The sequence below is a fragment of the Mirounga leonina genome, unplaced genomic scaffold (assembly GCF_011800145.1).
Source record: "Mirounga leonina isolate KUSES-001 unplaced genomic scaffold, KU_Mleo_1.0 Mir_173, whole genome shotgun sequence".
Taxonomy (NCBI): domain Eukaryota; kingdom Metazoa; phylum Chordata; class Mammalia; order Carnivora; family Phocidae; genus Mirounga; species Mirounga leonina.
This window is the reverse complement of record NW_023270447.1, coordinates 49,737,462-49,758,664: the sequence shown is the minus strand read 5'-3', so window position 1 is coordinate 49,758,664 and position 21,203 is coordinate 49,737,462. Positions and strand designations below refer to the sequence as shown.

Below are 21,203 nucleotides of genomic sequence, written 5' to 3'. Positions count from 1 at the left end.
GATTGCTTAAGCGCCAGTAGAACTAGGAGCCGACTTACTTGCATGTCTCAGAGTCTAACAGAAACTGTTTTTATGACAATATTTTGGTCTGTTTGATCTGCTACTTGCCAAGAACTCTTCGCCCTGACTTATCAAGCTTAACTTCAAGAAAAATGCCTGCCTAGCAAAAAAAATATATATATTATTGGGGATATTATCAAGGCAAAGCTGTAAGAATTCCCCATTCCAGTTTATCATTCCCTCACTAATTCTCACATAATTTCTCCAAAGAGAAAATTATATTCATTTTTTTCCTCACTTAGACAAATGCCTTGACCTTTTTAAACTCTTAAATGTCTCAATGAGTAAGTACTGTGTCTACTTTCAAATGTATGTTTTTAGCTCCTTTTTTCTTAGTGGTTTCTTGGAGTTTGCTAACTCAGGAATAGAAGACCTTCCTTCTTCTCCTGTAATAAGTGTCTGAGTTCTCCTGTCCCCTTCCTGCATGTCACTGCCCCTCAGTCCCACACAGAGCACAAGGAGGAGAAACTCCATTGTACTAGGATGTAGCTGAGAGCCTGTGAGTCTGATATGTCAAGGACTTGGGTTAGAGTGGCTGCGTTCTTGACTTCTTGTAGTTTTGGTATAAGGAAGCATTGTAAGATTGTGAATTCTATCAGCATTTCCAGCACACTAGCACAGTGACAGGCAGAAAGTAGATGCTGCTAGCTTCCTGCCTTCGTCCCTCCCATTCGCTCTGCTTTCATTCATCACTGGTTGGACAAACTTAACACAGAATCACCAAATGTGATAAAATATGTGAACGCAAAGAGCGCATAGGAAAGTCTCAACCACACCATGTTTTATGGAATCACTCCCAAATCACCTTCACAGCAGACCACAACATAAGTTTGTTTTGTTTATGTTTGTGTCTTTGTTTTCCTATCAAGGAGTCTATATGATTGACATGGTTTCCCTAGGAAAGTCTATCTTTTTAGAGTCTGAATACCCTGATGCCTTAAGTTGTCCTTTGCTTTCTTGGTTTCATTTTTAAAAAGGAAACACTCCTGCAACTCCACAGGGCTTTGACACTTTGCAATGTATCTGAGGGTGGAGGAACCCACGGGCTGAGACCATGTTTTCAAAGCAGGATGGAGGATGGTGATGGGGTTGGGTAATGGAAGCTATTTATTTACCACCAGCTGCCTCCAGCTGTGACACCCTGCTAGGTTATGGAATAAAGCACAGTAAATAAACACCCTGAGGAGACATGCTGAAGCACAGCACACATGGAAATCCATCTCCTCAAAAATCCTGGAAAAATATGTACTCAGTGATGAGCACGTCCAAAATAAACCATCCTAAGCCAATGATTCGGAATGATTTCCACGCTGCTGCCCCAGGAGCAATGCAAAGGAATAAACCAAGATTGCAAAGGTCATTGCTCTGAGTGGATACACTGTCCTTCACCTCTCTTTACAGGGCTGACTCCTATTCATCCTTCATGATTCAGCAGAGGCATCACCTCCTTGGGGACATCTTCCCTGACATCTGCCACCAAGTTATTTCCTCAGAGCTTCCATGGCCCCTGGGCCTCCCACATCACAGACTCATCACATTATGTTGAGGTTACAGGCATAGTCTCTGTCTCGCCCACTAGACTATAGGAGTCACTGGAGTGATGGACCACACTCTAGTCATCTTCGTACCCCTTGCACTTAGTACAATAGCTGTTTGTTGCTGCTCAGTAAATGTTTGCTTAGCTGAGTACATTCTTCTTGGAAGCTTCATTATTTGTTGGTCCTTAATTAAAAAAAAAAGAAGAAGAAGAGGGGTGCCTGGGTGGCTCAGTCAGTTAAGCGTCAGACTCTTGATTTGGCTCAGGTCATGATCTCAGGGTCGTGAGATCAAACCCCATATTGGGCTCCATGCTCAGTGTGGAGAGAGCTTAATATTCTCTCTCTCCCTCTCCCTCTGTCCCCACCCCTGCCCCCACTCACACATATGCATGTGCTCTCTCTCTAAAAAGTAAATTAATTAAATAAATAAATAAAAATAAAAAAGAGAAAGAAAAGAAAGGAAAAGAAAAAAGAAACAAGAAAAGAAAAGAAAAAAGGGAAAGTGCTGGAAGGGACCTCAAGCATTAGCCAGAGTCCATGGACCAAAGACACAAAATATCACTACCTTTATCCTGCCCATTCCTGCTCCTTAGCACAGTGATTGCATTCAGTTTCTCTCTTCTCTGTCCTTCCTTTTAACTCCCCTCTCCTTAGATCCCAGGTAGAAAATGCAAACAGGCAGCCCAGTTAGGAGACACTAATCTTACCATACCTCTTTATTTTATAAAAGAGTTCACTCTTAATCCTCACTCCATGGAGGCTCACCCCACCCTTCACTCCATCCCATCCACAATGAGGAATGTGGATCTACATCTTGACATTCTAAGACATTTTGTTGTCCTACCTTCATAATGGTTAAAGATTCCACAGAGGTTAAATATAAAGTGAATATGATTCTGACTTTTTGGATTATATCTCTTTTCCTTTGTGGCTTGTAAGTCAGGTCCAAAGGGAGCTATGCCTCCCACCTTACACCAAAGTGATCGAAGTCAATTTATAGGAAATAATTTTTTAAGTTAGCAATAAAGTCAACTTCATTGAACACCTACTAAGCACTCTACATTCTGCTAGGTGTTTTGTGTCTATGGTCTCATTTCATTACCACCAAGACTCTGCAAGACAGATATTATTCCCATTTTATGGTGAGAAAGCTGAGGCTCAAAGAGGTCAAGCAGCATGTCCCAAATCATATAGCCAATTAGTGGATGAGCCAACATTCAAAACTAGCTGGTTCAGAAGCACACATTTTTTTCCTTCCACTCAACAATGAAGACATTTAAGTGAATGAAAAGTCCTGGTTAGATGCAGCATCTAATTTCTGTACACCTTTCTAGAAGCCATCTCTTTCCTTCCTCTACTCCTCCAAGATATTTCTAGGGAAAGCTAGCTGTTGAATAGGTAAGTTGCCCCAAACTACAGGAGGCGCAGAACCAAAGCCTAGGATCAAATACCGGGAGCTCGGTCAAAGAATAGAACCCAGTAATATGGGGAGAAGTTGCAAGGACAGTCAGTCCAGTGCGCTCTGAACCTAGAGAATGTGGTTCCCTCCCATTTGGAAAAAGCTTTTAATGGGCTTCCACTTAGTGCTTCAGCTCTTGCCTAGCATCATCTTAAAAGCACCACTGAACACCTGCCATTGTGCTCTCATGTGGCCATGAAGGATTGCCCTGTGGGCACTGCAATTGTTCTTGAAACTGTGGAAACTCAGTAACTTCCTGGAAATTGCAGGTTCTGCCATAACAAAGTGACCATTTTAGCCAAACTAAATAACGTCTCAAACTGTACTCCTGCTAACCCCAAACTCTCCAGACTTTAGAGCAGAGAATAAAGACCCTGTAAGGCCACTTTATTCCCTCTCACACATTTTCTTTTCCTGAAGTCCAAATTCATGGTCAATTTTTATTCTTTGATTTTACTTTTTCAAAGCAACCTAGAATCAAATCAGTGGTTGACCGTGAAACCAGGAGTCAGACTTCAACAATGATTCAGCAAGAAGGGTTATTCCAAGAACTTAGGGCAATTTATATTGCGCCAGGAGACTCCTTATCCATTCCTTCATTTATCCTCACAGCAACCTGGTTGGGTACAATTGTACCTCCATGTTGTAGGCGAGAGATTAAGTACATTGTCCAACATCACACAAATGAGAAGATACTAAGCAGAATTCAAACCCAGGTTTGTTGGCTTGTTGTTGTTAATTCCCTTCACTATTTCACAGTAATCTCCCAACCTAAAGAAGCAGCGCTACACAGCAATGGGTAGTTTCAGGAAGTAGCAAATGCTCATCGGGGGCATTAAGACATGTAACAGCAGGGGATGTGTGATTCAGTGCACTTTAAATAAAAAAAAAATTAGTGGTGAGTAACACGAGAGGGGTCTGGACAGGAAGTCAGAGCCAGATCATTGAAAGCCATATTAAGGCACTTGGGCACTAGGTAATGTAGACTGTTTGAATAGCTCTAAGTAATTAATTCATCATTCTTTCAACAAATATTTTATGTAGTACCAACTATGTGTTAAGCCCTGGGACAAAACTGTAAACAGAACAGATGTTTCCTGTCCTCACTGGACCCACAGTCCAATAGGGTCATTTCCGTATAGAGTGGAAAGTGCTCTGATAGGGGATAAGTAGGGTGCTAGAGAAGTATTAGAAGGACCAATGAAGGGAAGGCTGCCCAGGGGAAATGATGCCTAAGTCAAGACTTATTGGAGGGGCGGTGTGGGAAAGAGGTAGTCCGGGAGATTGTGAGAGTCCGTGGAAAAGGCATGAGTGGCACTAGAGGTGAGAGACAGCGCAGCACACCAGAGTAACTGAAAGATGGTAGAGGGGCTGATGAGCATGGCTAGAGGTGAGGCTGGAAGCATTAGACACGAGGCTGGAAGGGGCAAGGTCAAGAAGCCAGGGAGTGTTGTGAGTAATTTTTGTTTTAGAAAACCACTTGAGTGCAGTGGCAGCTGGACACATAAAGCCAAGACTCTATCAAGATTCTATCTTTAAAACACTGTGACAATGTGGTTCAAAAGTTGATGGGACCTCAGCAAGCAAATCTGTCCCCTCTCCCAATCAGGATGCCTTCAGGGGCAAGCAACAGAAACTCAAACTGGCTTAAATCATATATTACATAAAAGGAATCCCAGGAACAGGGAAAGCACAGCACAGAGGCTGAATGATATAATCAATGATATATGATATATATCATATATAAAACTCTTTGTTTTTTTTTCCATCCCTCCATTCAGCCATCCTAAACACTGGCTTCATTCTAAACCTGGTCCCCCTTGCAAGTATAAATGAATGCCATTAGCACTCAGGGCTCTGTGCCTCTGTTATCCATCAGGTAAGAGAGGGAAAACCTGCTTCCTCAATGAAATCCCTTCATTTAGCTGATTATACTCACAAGGCACTCCTAGATCACTGGTCATGGGGGAATTCCATGTGTTCATTGGCTTAGGTTAATCAAGATCTACCTTTGAAACTGGGAATGGTATCAACTTTCCCTGGGTGTCACGGTAGCAGAGAATATGGACACTAGAAGATAATCATGTGTTAGGAAGGAAGAAGTTAAGGAATGATTGCAGTCTACTACCCTCTACCATTACAGACTGGGCACCTTTGCTTTTGAACAAGTGGCCACATGCCTGATACCCTATGTGCTCTGTTGGAGCAGACAAGCCTCAGGTCAATCCCCCATCAATTATCCATCCAGCAACAACAACCAAAATGGTAACTCTCATTCTCCAACCTGGTAAATTTAATTATATGGAAGTGATTGTGTGCCCAAACATCTCACACATTGGACATAGAAATCCTGGATAAACCAGAAGTTTATTAAACTAGTCTTCATACTCACATAAATAACAAAAAGATACTATCTCAGCCAAGCTCTTTTTTCTTTTTTCCTTCACAGAATAATGTTGAGGATCAATTTCTCCAGCTTAACATCACCAGCCTTGGCAGCAGCTCATATTTGGAATATAAATGATGTCATCTGGTTGGCTTTTTCCCATCACAAACAGTAAATCTCCGAATCTGGAAAGATCTTTTATTTGGTTACACATATTGTACAGCATCAAGGGGTTAGAACACATGTGCTGGAGATTATTAAAATCATCTGGAGGAGAATGGCTTAGTATTGGAAAGCCCAGAACTTACGACCCTTTCGTGCCTGGAATCTCCATCAACTCTTCTTTTGCTCCTGCCTTTTCAAAGCAACAGTCGTGGCTGATTGGCTCATGATCCTTTGCCGACTAAAGTTTTTCTGGTGCACCATGTTTCTTCTCCAGAAAAAGATATCCCTAACACAGTGAGTGTAGGGCACAGAGGCCAACCTCAGCTCAGCAATGGTTACATGCTCTTCACTTGTTTCTCATCAGTAAAATGGAGAGGATGATGACCAGCCTCACAGGATTGTTTGAGAGGAATAGTAAAAAATTACTGGATATTTATTTATCACTTTATAATTTGCTAAGATCTTTCAACTGCATTAGCATTGGACTTACCTCGTACAGGGAAGACACTCAAATGTTTGTTGGATGACACAGAAGTAGGTGGGAATATGGCTTGATGGATTCTGAGTCAAGTTGGCTCACATCTCCAAACTTGGCTTTCTTCAGCTATAATGTGCAGTCAATTTTAACTTCTTTTAGGGTTAGAAGAATGAAGGAAAGAACACACGTGAAGCATCAGCACTGTGCCAGGCACACTGGTGTGCTCAAGAAATAGAAGCTCCCTTTTCTCCACTCCCTTCCTCTTCAGGAAGGACACAGCCATGGAGAAGAGAGAGCAGCAAGCCTAGGCTCTCATCTTAGCTTTCCAAATTCCCAGTTGTGTGAATTTCAGTTGTGTGAATTTTCTGAGACTCTGTTCCCTCATCTGAAAATGAAGGAGCTGGCATAGATCTGAAGTTCTCACACTTTTGAAATCTATCCATCAAACAACCAAACAAAACACCCACAGACCAGAAGCATAACACAGCAGATTTGATTAATAGGTATTTTTCAGATAACTGCCACTTACCATTATAAACATTTCAGATGAACGGATAAAGGACACCAGAAAGGAAGAGCAAAATTTCAGAATACAAACAGCACTTTAAATGGGATGAATTAACTTTGTAAAAAAATGGTTGTATTGTCCTGTTGTCCTCATTTTTTTTTCTCATCTTTCCACAGACTGGTGAAAATTTGTCAGGACCAACATGGGTCTTCAGAGTAGCATTTGGAAACCAGCAGGCTATGTGACCCGGAAGGTTTCCTCTAGTATGATAGTTCTGTGATTCCATCATGATTTCACCATGGTGAAAGGTTGTGGTGCTAAACGTTTATTTGGGGAAAATTAATAAAACAGTGAGTCAATCCACAGAAGAAATCAATCCAATAGCTAGTTTTGCTGAATTGAATGATTCTGGATCTAAACAGGGAGTTTAACTTAGTCAAAATAGTCTAAGATATTATATGAACAGGTCGACCCCCAGGAATGCCCCACAGGTCCTCAAGACACTTCCTTGTCCCTCACGTTAATCCTTCTGATTCAGCCTTCACTCTTCACTGACTATAAAATGAGCATGAGTGCACTGGTAGTTACATCAAAATATGAGAGAGATGGGAGCAGACCAAATCCATCCAAAGTATTCCTAACTCAGGCCCCACATGTTCACCCTGAGGTCAACTTGTCTGATATCTGCCACTCTCTAATCTCAAGCCAGAAAAAGATCTTTGAGCTCCACTGTGGTGTTTTCAAAGTCCCGGCATGAACACCACATATTTTATACTAAGATTCTAAAGAGAGACTCACTGATTCCTAGTTAGCACTCATTTTTAACAAGCTTGGTTATCTGGTTTTTACTAAATTAGAAATAGATAAGCAGAGTAGAGGTAGAAGCTATTAAGACAGGTCAGTGGCTGAGGCTATGTGTCACCTTCCAGAAAGAGAGAAAATCAAAAACAAACACATAGAACTGCACTACTACTAAGAACAATAGCAGGTGTTCATAACTTTGGTTCTAAGTCATCAAGAAAAGCTTAATCTATATTCTATAACCTTTTAAAGGAAGTGAATGGTTATAGATTTTAACCAAATTGGTTGAAATAGATGCTCAGAGGGGGACATCTCAGAAATAGAAATTCACCCAAAGTAGGTAAATGCTAATTCTCCTATGATCCTAAAGAAATGCACGACGTGCTCTTTACATCTGTTTTTTTCTTTTAATATTCAAATCAACCCTGTGAGGGAAAAATTCTTATTATTATCCATTCATTTCTCCAAATGAGGAGACCGAAACTCGGCGTGGTTTAGTAGCTTGCCCAGGATAGCAGGGTTAGTAAGGGGCAGGGCACACAAACCCAAGGCTTCTGACTTTAACCCCAGTGCTTTTCCCACCCTTCCCTCCTCTCCATCCTTATAAATAGCTATACGACTAAGAGGTTCAAAGGAACTTCCTTCTGGTTCTCAGGCCCATTATAAATGCCACTTGCCCTGGGGAGGAAAATAAAGTCCATGCTCTTTGCTGGCCTATGTGCTAAGTCATTGGCGCCCAGAAATAACCTCCTGGAGACTATGGGCCTTGTATTTACCACAAAGCAGTGGGTAAATAACTAGTTGGTGTTTTAGTGTTTTGTGGTCACTTAATCTGTTGTGTTCCTTCCCAAGACTCTGAAGGTTTCCTTTTTCAGTTAATTTTTATTTACGTTTCTGAGGTCTGCGTTGTTTGGGGTTTGATTCATTGGATGTTTTTCTTGGAGTGTGTTGCCATTGGCTTCAGGAGGTTTCTGCTCTGCTATTTCATGGAATTTTCCCCGAATGTGGATTGCTATGTATTTCTTCGGGGCGGTGAGCCAGGCAGGGCTGGTATGCAATCTGTTCCTCTGGCCAAAGGACTTCTTGTCACCCATCCACATGGCTTGATTGTATTTCTCCACTGATAATTCCCCTCTCGTCTGTTAATGTGCAGTGACCTTGGAGTTCAGCCATCTTGTGTGTTGTGTTGTTGGCTCTGGATGAGAGGAGCCCGGTTGCTTCTGATAGAGATTGTGTCAACTGATTCTACTAGTTTGTTCTATCAGCCCAGGGTTGGGGAAGGAGATACACACCAAATGTTATGGGAAGAGTGGAGAAGGCTCCTAGGGTTAATGCTACAGACAGAGCGAGTGTGTGATTGAAAACGTCCAGCCCTCCGCATAGCTCTGTGCCCCAGTAGGAGACGGAGCCAGGGATGCCAGGTGCCTCTCAAACACCACACGCTCCCATGACCCTCAGCAAGCCTTTCTTCCTCTGCCTTTGACAAGCCCATAAGTGATGTGCCAGAGAAAAATAAGAATTTGTTCCATATCAGAAAGTTTTGTTCTTTAGATGTTTTCTTTGCGGGTAGGAAAAAAAAAGAAAGAAAGGCCAAGTAGTGTTTGGTCATTAAAATGGCATGTTTCTCTCAAAGCTTTCAGGCTAATTAAGATGCAAGACACACACTGAGACAAAAAGTTGCCCTGGATAAATCCTTTCTTTGGCTGTTTCATTTATTGTACTTCATTTCATTGTTTTGTTTATGTGTTCTACACTCCTACTCTTTCCACCATGAATTTGGGATAGTTTAGAAAAATATGTCAATACAAAACAAAATATCCCTAAATCATCAAAGAAGCAGGGCGAATGGATAATATTAAAGATGTGCATATAATTCGTGTTTAGAATTTCATAACAAATACTCTTGTAAAATTGCTAAAAACGATTCACAAAATGACTCCAAAGCCTACTGTTTATCACTTCAAGTGGGCTGTGGCTCTCTGTAGTCTGAATTGGGTACACTTAAGAATCTGCACTCAATTTAATTTTAATTTGGAGGTGAAGGAGACCAACTTCAATCCCCATGCTGACTTAGGTGCTCTTGCACACCTCTGAAGGCCAACAATTGTCTTGTTTGCAGGAAGATAAAAGTGGAACTAATATCTACTGGTTCTATAAGACATACTAGGCATTGTGTCAGTAACTTGACATTTCATAATTCATTGAGTTTTCTCAACCACTCCGTGAGACAGGAATTACCTCCATTGGACAGATGACAAAACCGGATGAGTAACTTGTCCAAGTTCACCCAACTAGCAGAGACAAAATCAAGATCAACACAGGAATGTTTGACCTCAAAGCCAATGTTCTTCTCATTTCATTAAACTAACTGCCTGAGAGACAGGTAAAAGAAATTGTGGAATATGCTTCTTTCAGTTACTGAGTATTAACTTCTCAAAGGTAGTTCATTCAAAGGTTGCTCTCAAGCTGTAGGCTGACCAGGAAATAACCGTAAGTTAAAAGAAAATCACAGTGTCTGGCGGTTAAGGTCAGCAAAAAGGAGTATGCGTGGTTATCTGTGGCTACTGGCACTGCCATACAAATGTCCTCCAACCAGCCCAGAGAAAACGTATCCCAAGTTCCTCCAAATTAGAGGCCATAACAAAACAGGAAGAGTAAGAAGTTATAGGCCTGATACAGAGAAGCAATCCTACTAATCAGGGAGAGAATGGACAATGGTGTGTGTTGTGTTGGCAAAGTCACTTTCAAGAGCTATAAAAGAGGCGAGAAAAATAACACTGTCATTTGTAATAATAGCTGCCACATTGGGCGTCTACTAGGTGCCAGGCACTCTCTGTGTTTCATTGCTAATCTTTTTTTTTTTTTTAAGATTTTATTTATTTATTTGATAGAGAGAGACACAGCGTGAGAGGGAACACAAGCAGGGGGAGTGGGAGAGGGAGAAGCAGGCTTCCCGCAGAGCAGAGAGCCTGATGCGGGGCTCGATCCCAGGACTCTGGGATCATGACCTGAGTCGAAGGCAGACGCTTAACGACTGAGCCACCCAGGCGCCCCTCATTGCTAATCTTCATAATGGATCTCTCTTTTTTCAACTGAAGAAACAGAGGCTCAGAGAAGTTTCATAGATGGCTATGGCAGGTCCATTAATAAGGTTCAGAGCCAAGGTCTCAATCATGCGCTTGGCTAACTCTGAAATCAATACATTCTTTACTGTGCTTTGTGGCTATTCTTGTACCAGCCAGGCCAACGTGACACAAAGCTAAGGCAAAGGGGGTAACACTGATGCCCAAGATCAAATTCTGAAGGAACAGCAGCATCTACTTCTGGAGTCTTCTAGGCAGCAGAGAGATGTCTGCAATAGCAGTATTCTGGAGAGGACATGACGCTAGCCCACGGTCAGGGAAAAGGAAGAGCCCTGAAGGAAGAGAGCTGGGACCTCTGAAATGCTCATGAAGGAAAGGGTAGCTGTTTCCAACTCCCTCAATTTAGTGGCTCTTTCATAAGCTCGTGAAGCTTGGGGACACAAATAATTTTAACAAGTTATCTATAATGTAAAGGGAAAAATTACAATTAAAAGTAAGTCTCTCAGGGCGCCTGGGTGGCTCAGTCGATTGAGCATCTGACTCTTGGTTTCTGCTTGGGTCATGATCTCAAGGTCGTGGGATTGAGCCCTGAGTCAGACTCTGCACTCAGCATGGGGTCTGCTTGGGATTCTCTCCCTCTCCCTCTGCCCCTCCCCCTGCCCACATTCTCTCTCTCTCTCTCTCTATCTCTCTAAAATAAATTAAATAAAAATTTTAAAAAATCAAATTAAGTCTCTCTTCCTATTAGTCTGCTAGGGCTGCCATAACAAGATACCACAGATTAGGTGATTTAAACAAAGAAATTTATTGTTTCACAGTCTTAGAAGTCTAATAACAAGGTTCCTGCCAATTCAGTTTCTGGTAGAGCTCTCCCCCTGGCTTGTAGATGGCCACCTTCTCATTATGTCCTCACATAGCTTTTTCTTGGTGCTTATGTGGAGAGAGAAAGAGAGCGCTCTCTGGTGTCTTCTTATAAGGACACTAATCCTATTGGATAAGGACCTTAATTTCTTCCTTAGAGGTCCCATTTCTAAATATAGCCACATTGGGGGTTAGAACTTCAACATAAGAACTTTGCGGGGGGACACAAGCATTTATTCCACAATATCCTTCCACTCCAGACCATCAGTCAGCATGTTCCCCCCCTCCAAAGGCAATTACTGTTACCAGTTTCTGAGTATTCTGCCAAAGACAGTTCATGCATAACATGTGTTTACACAAGTGAAGGGACACTATGTGCTATGCTCTTTACCTTCCTTTTTTCTTCTATAAGTAGGAAGTGGAGACTGTCCCATGTCTGCTTCATTCTTTCTCATGATCACATAGTATTCTATTAAATTACCATAATTAAATGTAATCAACCCCACACTTACACATACTAAGTTTGTGCTTACACTTTGGCTGTTACAAACAATGTTTTAGTAAACATCCTTGCTCAAATATGTTAGTAATTGTGTTAATATAGCTGCTACTTAGCACCCACAGGATGAATTCCCAGCTGACGTTCAGGATCCAGCAGAGCTGGTTGGGTGCTGCCCAGTTCTCCATGTCATCTCCAACCACTTACTTCCACCTGCAGGTTGTAGCTTTCCATCAGAGCAAATCAATAACATTAGAAATCCCCATGGTTTCCAGTACTCACATCTCTGAGCCTTTGCAGGTGTTATCCTGTCTGTCCTTCCATATTGTCTTCCCTGGCAAGCTCCTACTTATTCTATAATCTCTCAGATGTTACTTCTTCTGCAAAGACTTCACTCTTCCTCCCACACAGTCTTAGGAACTCTGTCTTGAACAAAATTACAGAACTTATGTCCATCTACATCATTATTACTATAATTTTATATGCTTCTCTGATTTCCCATTGTATAGTGATAAATATATGGAAAAAATTTGTTTCTCATCTTCTTATTTCTAATGAGTTCATTGAATCTTCAAAACAACTCTTTGAAGTAACTTCTAGTCTTACTTTACACATGAGAAAAATTAGGCATAAAAGTGTAAAATAACTTGCTCAAAGACGGAGTAAATGTCAGAGCAGGGACTTGTACCCTAACTTGGTGGTTCCAGAATCTTTATTAAATAAAAGTCCTCATCAGACATGTCCAAACCCCCAGGGCTCCTTGTACTCTTCTTCCAGAGGGGGTTCTTCTTGTCTTGTTCTCTGCCAGCTTCCCCATCTCTCCTCCCATTACAACTCCATTTCTTCCTCCCCACAAACTATATTGACCCCCCTCCTGATTAATGGAGATTCATTCAGCCCTCTCCTGTTTCCAGCCTCAAAGCCCTCCTCTTACAACCACCAGGGATCAGCACACAAAGCACCCCCAGCTACCAGAGCCCACACACCATCACAGGGAGTGGGAGGATTATGAATAATAATTATAATATTAATAGAACATCTGTACCAGGTTGGATTCACCAGACACCAGACTCTGAATTGAAGATTAGCATACAGGACATTATTCAGGAGACTCTGGATGGCACCTGTGGAATGGAAGGAGAGGGACACAGGGTTGGCACAGCGCAAGAAGTTAAGCTCTGGTACAGTCCAACAAAGACCTCAGCTGACCCCATGAGGAGTTATGGAGCTGAGATGGCCTTTCAGAGCTGTACCAAGTTGAGACGAGGTGGCCAGGCTACTGATCAATCATTGGAAGCAGGCTGCCCCTTGAGAGGGTGTGTGACATTGGGCAAAGCAGGTTTTTTTTTCATCACCACGGAAGACTGAGACAGAGGGCTGTCTTCAGTAGCACTCCCTGCAGTAAGAAGTACATTCCTGAAGCTGGGGGCAGGGGGAGGGGGTAATCAGTGTGGCACATCAGAGCCATCTACCCAATGTCCCATCCTTTAAATGCCTACCATCATATTATTCTAAGCACTGTAGCTTCATTTTACAGATAAGACAATCAAAGCTTAGCAAGGTAAAGTCAACTGGTAGAGATCACACAGACAGTAGCAACAGAGCTGGTATTGGAATCCAAGCTGGCTAAATGCAAAGCCCATGTTCCTTCTCTACATTAAGCTACCTCCCTCAGGCACATTATAAATTGTATGACAGCATGTATGTGGTAATCTTTTGAAGACGAGAAACATACACTCATAGAACTGAACTCCTTCCAGAACTGTGCTCTCCCATCATCCCCCAAATAAGCAATTCCCTCTGAGTCCACACACCCATTTGCTCTCATTTTCCACATGTTTACTTGGATGTAGTCACCAATTACATACTAGGCAGATGTCATCTGGAAAAGAAGCCATGGTCATTGTCAAAGAAAAATGAGAAATGCTTTCAAATTACACTTGATGTCTAGTCTACATTTGAGGCTATCTCACCTTTTAAAACAAAAAAATTAGCAATGTTTCCCAAATGTGGTCTATGGGCCCTGGGAATACACAAGATTCTTTCAGGGGGTCTGTGAGGTAAAACCTGTTTTCATAATAACAGAAAAGAGTATTGCTTTTTTTCACCGTGTTGACGTTTGTGCTGACCCTGTTGACTGATGGTGCAGGAGTCAGAGATGCTTTAGCACCAGTCAAGGCAGCAGCACCAAACTGTATTAGTAATTACATTCTTTAACACTGTGCACTCACAGTTAAAAAACAAAAATAAAAATAAAAGCCAATTTCACTTGAAAATGTTTTAAGAGAGAGCAGTAAAAAATATTTTTATTACTTGTAAGAGAGAGTGACAAACTATGGTTATTTAGACTTGGGTGTATGTCATACATTTTCTTAAAATTGAATGAAAAGAGCCCACCACTTCAAGAAAAACAAATCATGGCATTTGTTGTCAATGATTAAATTCAAGCTTTCAAGCAAGAATTTAAATTTTGGAAAATTTGTATCTGTCATCTTGAGCTTGACAACATTCTAACACACACTTCTCTGAAGAGATCGGTGGTGATAATAAGGAATGTGATTTTTTTTATATTGTATAATGAAATGAGTCAACATTCTGAAGATCTGCATAATTCAGTGAACTGATATTTTCCATATGACCAGTACAAGATGTTATAAAATTATGTGTGGGCAAAAAAAATCCATTCGAAGGAAAGATAGACCAGTGGATTTCAGTGCAGGAGAATGTGAAAAGCTCATTGATATGGTTTCAGATTTCACACTGTAACCAAGCTTTAAGAAATTACCACTTGCCAAGTTTTGGTGTAGTATCAAAGAACATTCATGATTGTCTGAAAAGGTTATTAAAATGATTCCTGTACTCAGCTACATATCTGTGTGAGGCTGGGTTTTCTGCACAGACTTCAACAAAACAATACAATGCACAAATTCTGACTGCAGAACAGATGTGAGAATTCAGCTGTCTTCTATTAAATGAGATATTAATCAAATTTGAAAAAACATAAAACAATGCCACCCTTTTGACTAATTATTTTTATTTTAGAAAATATAATTATTCTTCATAAAAACGTCATTTCTATAAACATGGAATGAATTTATTATTGTCATTTTAAAATAAATTAACAAATACTGTCATAATTTCTCAGTTCTAATTTCTAATCTCGACAGATATATCCCACATAAACAAAAGTGCCTTGGGTTCCTTGATAATTTTCAAGAGTGTAATGGGTTCTTGAGACCAAAAACTTTGAGGACCACTACTCTAGAATCCTTTAGCCAACACTCAGAGAGAGAGGTAGGATTTTTCCAAGTTATTGAAATATTGAATGAACAAATGGAGTAAGAATTTTTATCTTTTTTTCTCCAAGTTTTTATTTAAATTCATTAGTTAACATACAGTGTAATATTAGTTTCAGGTGTAGAATTTGAATCACTTACATACAACACCTGGTGCTCATCACAAGTACCCTCCTTAATCCCCATCACCTATTTCACCCATCCCCACCCACCTCCCCTCCAGCAACCCTCAGTTTGTTCTCTATAGTTAAGAGTCTGTTTCCTGGTTTGTCTCTCTTTTTTTCCCTCCATGTTCATCTGTTTTGTTTCTTAAATGGAATAAGTATTTTTGAATGAATGAATGAATGAATGACAAAAGGATAGGGATAAAGTATTTGCATAACTGTATGAGGTAAGTCAGAGAGTGTTGACTGAGATTGGTTGTGTAGAGATATAAATCTAGAATATGAAAATGGGAAGACCCCTAGAAGTGGAGAAGCTGAATATGATTTATTCATTAGCTACCATATGACAGGCACTTTTTACACTTGCCCACATCTTCTCACAATGGCTTGAAGAGCTGTGCATCCTCATTCACTTTTCACACAAGGAGGCATTGATTCAGGAAAGTTACCTGACAAAGAGGACATGTGGTGTAGCTGGGATCTAACCCCAGATATATGTGATTCCACATGGTTCTTGTCTGTTTCCCTACACTATGCTACTTCCCACCTGGTCTCCAACTCCCTCTCACTCCTTTTACAAAGGAGGTAAGGCTCAAAGAGGGTAAGTAAGTGGTAGAGGCCACAGATGAATCAGTGACAGAGTCAAATCCAGAAAGTACTTCTTGGGACCCCTGGCTGGGACTCTTTCCATTGCCCGATGCAATGTCAGGCCAAGTACCCCTGAAGAGGAAGGTATTTTGCAGGGTGAGTTATATGGTCCCCCAGCTCTGAGAACTAAGGGTTCTAAGAGAAAATTCAAGGAGAAATTTGTGCAGGGAAAGGAAGTTGGAGTGCACAAAGTATGAGGTGGCTGATTCTTCTACAGCAGGCGAAAGGAAACTGGAAGAAAGGAAAAAGGCAGAAGTAAAATTTTTAGGCAGAATGAGGCACTCTTGCTCTTTCTCTGGCTGTAAAACTTCATTTAACACATGTTTATAAAGCACCTCCCATGAGCCAGGCATTATGTTAGGTGGGACATCACACTGGATGCTGGAGTTTGGGGCATGAGTCACAGATAATTCCAGTGCTGGAGGGTCTCACAGTCTTGTGGGAACACCAATGGAAACAGTTCTAATACATTGGGAGTGATCAAGGTTTTGACAGGGAAAACACAAGATGGTGTGAGATATAGAAGAGAAACGTAACCCTGCCTGGGCCCAATGACACGGCACCTGCCCCACTCTTAAAGGACTCAGAATTACCTAGTAGAGGAAGGAGAGAAGGCACAAGGAATCTAATGCGTGTCACACACACCCAGCATGTGACTTCAGGGAGAACTGAAAGCATTCTGTTCTGACCAGAGAGGGAATGGCCACTTTTCAAGTCTGACAGCAGCCACTCCCACGCTCCCCTCCATACTCGGTCATACTGAAATACCTTCAGTTCAGGTTAGACATTTAAAATAACCCACGGATCCATCACAACTCCCTTCTTGGACTTCTAGAGGTCTAGGGATCCCAGGCTGAGGATCAGTGGACCAGACCCTGTGTAATTTTCTGAGTTTGCACAAGGGAGATATCACCGCCCCCCCAAGAAACACAACACTGCAGGGCTTTTCACCCATGCCCCCCCACCTCATACTAGGAGGCCCATAAGTATTTAATGAAGAGGTAAGAGTCTTTCTCACTTCTGCTTTTTGCTTTCTTCTATTCTTTTTATTTCAGCTACTGGAGAAGAATCAGTCACCTCATTCTATGCATGCTCAAACTTCCTTTCCCTAAACAGACTTCTCTTATAATTTGTCCTGGGGTCCTCAGTTCTCAAACTGGGGTGAGAACCCACCTGCTAATTGGCTTCCTCCCCAGGGGGTCTTGGTTCTTGGTGGACCATATTTTTACATCTCAATCTAATTATACCAACAATTTCTTGAGGACAGGGAACTTGACTTTTTCATCTCTGAATTTCCACCTTAGACCAAAGAACATTTGTGTAATGAAAAAAGAAGAAAGAAAAAAGAAGTTTTCATCATAATGCAGCCCTCCTGCTCTTTCTCTGCTGTAACTGCTACCCAGATGCTCCCCTAAAACTGCAGCGACATCTTTTCTTTCCCACATGGACAAGTTTGTCATGATTCTGGGTTTATATTTCCCAACACGCTCTGATTCAGAGGGAATAATAAAAAGGACTCCACAGGAAAGCGCAAAACCCAAGCACAACAAGCCGGGTGTGGGGAGATGCTGAGTGTGTGAGTCAGCTCCCGGATACGAGCAGATGCTGGATCCCTCTCACCAAAGTCTTCCTCAACTTCCTTCCTTCCCCACTCCAGCCAGGATATATCCTGAGCTGCAGCAGCTGATGGAAACCGGGCACTGAAGCCCATGGAAAAGTCTGAAAAGACAAGAGGAATCTCAAGCCAGGTCTTTCCAAAATCCAAAATAAAGGAGACTGAGAGGGTCCTTCCAGCTGCTGTTAAAGTGGTAAAATTATAACCATTTCCTCCAGTGTCTGGTCAAGTCTCTCCTGAAACCTTGCGCCATCAATCACCTCCTCTTTGAGATTCAGCTTTTCTCTTCTTCCTGTAGCACAGAACCCTGATCAGTTTCATTCATCCAAAATAAATCATATTTTTTTAAAGATGAGGACCAACAAAAGAATAATGAAAAATTAAATCCTACTCCTGAATCTTCTTTTGTCGTTTATCTAATTTTTTTTTTCTTTCTTTCTCATCTAGTTTTCTTAAGAACTTTCTTTCTTTGGCTCAATTTTCTCATTTCCCATTCACTTCTAAATCCACTGCAAGCTGGCTCTTCTTCCTCTCTCCTGATCACCAATTCCACTGTGCATATTCCTGCCTTCACCTTATTTGACATCTGGGCAGCATTTGATCCTCTTAGCCATTCCTTTCTTTCCACTGTCCTACTTGGACTGTGACTTTTACAGCACTATTCCTGTTTCTGTTTTGTTCTGTCTTTCCATCTCTTTCGTCAGTCTTTCCCAGAGCTTCTCACTGCTTCCCCTGCTCTCTGCTTAAATATTGATGTTCTCTATAGTTCATACATTTCATTTTTGGTCAGTTTATTCCTTTCTCACTCCTCATCTAAGAAATACTTTTGAGTATTTTCTTTGTACCAAGCATTATTCTAGGTAACCCGGAATTTGCTGTCCTATGGAGCTTAGAGGATAGAGGGGGACACAATGATTCTCCACTCTGCACACTGTTACTGAAAGATTTCATCCTCGTTCATCATTTTACCCACCATTAAAATGCTCTTACTTTATAATCTACTGTTTCTATTCTGAACTTGATTCTATATTCCAGACACATACCTCTACTTCAAAGTCCTTTAAGAAAAATACTAACCCAAACTACACAAGACATTATTTCCATCTCATATAGGAATTCAATCAATTCTGCTTTTTTGAATTAAATTTATTTTCCCCATAAAACCTATTTCTTCTCTTTTATTTCCTGTCTCTTACGTAAATGGTATCATCACTCAACCAGCCATTTAAGTTCTAATTATAGGAGACATTTAAGAGTCTGCCCTTTTTGCAAAGTCGGTGAGGAGAGTAGGAGGCACAGGCTTCCAGTTATGGAATGAATAAGTCACAGGGATGAAAGGTACAGCACAGGGAACAGAGTCAGTGGTATCACAATAGTGTTACGTAGTGACGTGGTAGTTACACTTGCGTTGCGCAGAGTGTAACGTACAGAGCTGTGGAATCACTATGTTGTACACCTAAAACTAATGTAACATTGTGTGTCAGTTACACCTCAGTAAAAATAAATAAATAAATAACCTGCCTTTTTTTCACAACCTTTCATCCCATCTGTTTCCAAGTCATAAGGATATCACCTCCCAAGTATCTCTTGCTTCTGTTACACCCCTTTTACAAAAACCTTGTGAATACTCTAATCAGGTCAGCATCATTGCTTCCTTCCCTTGGATTAAGCTCCTCTGAGCCCTCTACCATTATCCCTCTACAGGTGTGCTTTCTTTCCTTTTTTTTTTCTAACATACACTATTGATAATGTTACTGCTTTGCTTTAAACGCTTCTACGCCCTCCTGCTTCTGGGTAGAGGCAGAACTGCTTCCCAGTTTGCAAGGTCTCCCACAATTTAGACCTTCCATCATCAAGACCTTCCTAAGCCTAGCTATACTTCTCCAACTACTTTCTGTATAGTTATATGACCCAATGGCACAAGCTAACTGAAAGTTTTAGAGTTATCAGAATGGGAGGTATCCCATGCTTATGCCTCAGCGACACTGCAAAAGCTCTTCCCTTTTCCTGAAATACCACACTTTTCCTTATCTTCTTCTAGACCACCTTGCCATTGTTCAACATTCAGATCCTTGGCTAAAGTCTTCCCTTACCCCATCGGGAATAATCAATTTCTTTCTTACAACACTTTGCACATGTTTCATTTATGGCAACTACCATATTTTAGAAACTCTTGAGGTATGCCTGGGTGGCTCAGTTGGTTAAACGTCTGCCTTCGGCTCAGGTCATGATCCCAGGGTCCTGGGATCGAGCCCCGCATCAGGCTCCTTGCTCAGTGGGGAGCCTGCTTCCCCCTCTCCCTCTGCTGCTCCCCCTGCTTGTACTATAGCTCTCTCTCTGTCAAATAAATAATAAACTTAAAAAATCTTGAAAAAAAAAGAAACTTTTGATATTTTAGGTCCTAGAACTGACAGTTTTCACTTCTGTATCCCTTGCTCTACAGACAGCACCGAGCACATAGTTGATGCTAAGAAAACATGCGAAGAAATAATAAGTCCTATAAACCTTGCTGTGCTTCACCTGTGGATTCATTTGAATTTGCTATTATTTTAATTCCATGGTGTTTTTTTAGCTTTTCACCAGGAGAGCAATATTTTTAGAGTGTGTATTATCTCTAGATACAAAAATGTCTTGACTGACTCTAAACCCAGTCTGGTAACAGCAGAAGCCATTGCTGAGCTCCTGATACTGCACTATTTCTGGGGGATCAACTGGTTATCCAGTAGCAGGTTGATTACTCTGACCCCATTTCATCATGAAGGCAGCAGTATTTATTCTAACAAGAATCAACAAAATTTCCAGATAAAGATTTTCCTCCCCCACCTGCACCCTTAAGAGAGCTCTACCCTTTGTGGCCTTACAGAATACCTTATCCATTGCTATAATGTCCTACATATCATTGCTTCCAATTAGTGAAAACATTTTATAACAAAGGAAGTATGACAGTGGGTTTCCACTCAAAGACTTCACTGGTCTTACCATGCGTCCCATTATTCATAAATTGGCTTTAGAGAGTGATGGAATGGCCTAATAAGGGCTCACTCTTTTTAAGATTTTATTTATTTGAGAGAAAGAGAGAGAGAGAGAGAAAGAGAGAACATGTGCACACACATGCATGAGAACGAGCAAGGGGAGAGGCTGAGGGGGAGGGAGAAGGACAAGCAGACTCCGTGCAGGCAGCCCGGAGCCCTACAGGAGGCTCGAGGCTTGAGGCTCAAGGCAGCTCGACGCCAGGCTCAGTCCTGGGCTCCATCCCAGGCTCCATCCCCATGACCCTGAGATCACGACCTGAGCCAAAACCAAGAGTCGGACACCCAACCGACTGCACCACCCAGGCACCCCAATAAGTGCTCACTTTTGACACTAGGTGGGAGACAACATCCTATGGAGAAATTTTTGCTTGCTAAACCATCACCTTGGGCTCACTAGGTTTGGGGTTACTACCGCCGTAAGAGAGAAATACTTTCGCCACAGTAAAGTTCTATTACTGTTGAATGAGACAGTACTGAGACTCTTACTTCCTCATATTTTTTGGGCTCCTCATGCTACTGAACTAATAGTCAAAGAAGGATATCACTGCTCCAGCAAGGATATCTGAGTCCAATTACCAGAGGGAAATTGAGATGCTATTACACAGTGGTG

At 41.5% G+C, this 21,203-nt stretch overlaps 1 long non-coding RNA gene across 1 annotated transcript in view; it reads right to left on the bottom strand.

The window, feature by feature from the left end:
* Positions 1–12,222: 12,222 nt before the first annotated feature.
* Positions 12,223–21,203, bottom strand: part of LOC118019369 — a 130,832-nt gene continuing 121,851 nt past the window's right edge. Inside the window, exons 2-3 of the long non-coding RNA XR_004681669.1 lie at positions 12,884–12,962; positions 12,223–12,264 (exon numbers count right to left, since the gene is read on the bottom strand). This is a non-coding gene — a long non-coding RNA (uncharacterized LOC118019369). The remainder of the gene's footprint in view (positions 12,265–12,883; positions 12,963–21,203) is intronic.